The following is a 2,404-nucleotide window of genomic DNA, read 5'->3' on the forward strand; positions in this document are numbered from 1 at the left end:
GCTGAGAAATCAGCTGTTAACCTTATGGGAGTTTCATTGTATGTTATTTGTCATTTTTCCCTTGTTGTTTTTAATAATTTTTCTTTGTCTTTAACTTTTGTCAGTTTGCTTACTATGTGTCTCGGTGTGTTTCTCCTTGGGTTTATCTTGCTTGAGACTCTCTGTGCTTCCTGGACTTGGGTGGCTATTTCCTTTCCCATGTTAGGGAATTTTAGACTATAATCACTTCAAATATTTTCTCAGGTACTTTCACTCTCTCTTCTCCTTCTGGAACCCCTATAATGCGAATGCTGGTGCATTCAATGATGTCCCAGAGGTTTCTAAGGCTGTCCTCATTTCTTTTCATTCTTTTTTCTTTATTCTGTTCCATGGCAGTGAATTCCACCATTTTGTCTTTCAGGTCACTTATCCGTTCTTCTGCCTCAGTTATTCTGCTATCGATTCCTTCTAGTGTATTTTTCATTTCAGTTATTGTATTGTTCATCTCTGTTTGTTTGTTCTTTAATTCTTCTAGGTGTTTGTTCTTTAATTCTTCTAGGTCCTTGTTAAACATTTCTTGTGTCTTCTCGATCTTTGCCTCCATTCTTTTTCTCCAGTCCTGGATCATCTTCACTATCATTATTCTGAATTCTTTTTCTGGAAGGTTGCCTATCTCCACTTCATTTAATTTGTCTGGGGTTTTATCTTGTTCCTGCATCTGGTACATAGTCCTCTGCCTTTTCATTTTGTCTATCTTTCTGCGAATGTGGTTTTCGTTCCACAGGCTGCAGGATTGTAGTTCTTCTTACTTCTGCTGTCTGCCCTCAGGTGTGTGAGGCTATCTAAGAGACTCTTGCAAGCTTCCTGATGGGAGGGACTAGTGGTGGGTAGAGCTGGGTGTTGCTCTGGTGGGCAGAGCTCAGTAAAACTTTAATCTGCTTGTCTGCTGATGGGTGGGGCTGAGTTCCTTCTCTGATGGTTGTTTGGCCTGAGGGAACCCAGCACCAGAGCCCACAGGCTCCTTGCTGGGGTGAATGGCGGACTCCAGGAGGGCTCACACCAAGGAGTATTTCCCAGAACTGCTGCTGCCTGTGTCCTTGTCCCCGGGGTGAGCCACAGCCCCCTCCTCCACCTCTGCAGGAGACCCTCGAACACTAGCAGATAAGTCTGGTTCCGTCTCCTATGGGGTCACTCCTCCTTTCCCCTGGGTCCTGATGCACACAGTACTTTGTGTGTGCCCTCCAAAAGTGGAGTCTCTATTTACCCAAGTCCTGTCAAAGTCCTGCAGTCAAATCCCACTAGCCTTCAAAGTCTGATTCTCTGGGAATTCCTCCTCCCGTTGCCAGACCCCCAATTTGGGAAGCCTGACGTGAGGCTCAGAACCTTCACTCCAGTGGGTGGACTTCTGTGGTATAATTGTTCTCCACTTTGTGAGTCACCCACCCATTGGTTATGAGATTTGATTTTATTGTGATTGCACCCCTCCTACCATCTCATTGCAGCTTCTCCTTTGTCTTTGGATGTGGGTTATCTTTTTTGGTGAGTTCCAGTGCCTTCCTGTCGATGACTGTTTAGCAGTTAGTTGTGATTCCAGTGCTCTTGCAAGAGGGAGTGAGCCCATGTCCTTCTACTCTGCCATCTTGAAGCAATCTCCAGTTTATGATATTTTAAAAAAATCTTTTGAAGATAAAATATTTCTCCTTTATATTTTTCATCAATTTGGTGTCAAAATATATTTCAGTAGAATTGTAAATGTGTGTATGTATAATTAAACCAATTTTAACTTTTCTCTTCTTTCTGTCCTAACCATATAAACTGTAACAATTTATGTTGACATCCCATTTATGAGTATAGTCCCACAAAGTTTTTGCTAGTTTTTGAAGATCTCATTTCTACATTTATAGACACCTTAGGCATATATTCTCAAACATCCCAATCTCTAGTGAATTAATACTCTCTCTTTTTTTTTTTTTTTTTAATGTGGGATGGTTGATCTTGAGCCTGCAGGGAACAAGCTGGCCCCAGACTTCTCCAAGTCCACATTTCTTTGCCTCCAATTCTTACGTGTCCAAATTAATACTCTCTTTTCTTGACTCACAGATGTTTACTGGCCTCTGTATTTTTTCTCTCTTCTTTTCTACTCTATACAATCAATGTCTACTAGAACGATGAACACTTTTAAAATCAGAAACTGCCTTATTCAATTATTTGCTTTTTTTTTTTTTTTTAAGAGCAGTTTAGGTTCATAGCAAAATTGAATAGAAAGTACAGGGTTCCCATATATCCTCTGCCCAGATACACCTACAGCCTCCCCCACTATCAACTGCACCAGAGGGGTACATTTGTTATGGTGAATGAACCTACATTAACACATTATTATCACTGCAAGTTCATTATTTACACTAGGGCTCACTCTTGGTGTTGT

The 2,404-nt window shown here is 41.2% G+C and overlaps 1 non-coding gene across 1 annotated transcript; it reads right to left on the reverse strand.

The window, feature by feature from the left end:
* Positions 1-1,955: 1,955 nt before the first annotated feature.
* LOC118895059 lies at positions 1,956-2,083 on the reverse strand. The gene has a single exon (XR_005019835.1). It is a non-coding gene; the product is annotated as a small nucleolar RNA SNORA38 (small nucleolar RNA).
* Between the last annotated feature and the right edge of the window lie 321 nt (positions 2,084-2,404).

Source organism: Balaenoptera musculus, chromosome 4 (assembly GCF_009873245.2).
Source record: "Balaenoptera musculus isolate JJ_BM4_2016_0621 chromosome 4, mBalMus1.pri.v3, whole genome shotgun sequence".
In the NCBI taxonomy this organism is placed as follows: domain Eukaryota; kingdom Metazoa; phylum Chordata; class Mammalia; order Artiodactyla; family Balaenopteridae; genus Balaenoptera; species Balaenoptera musculus.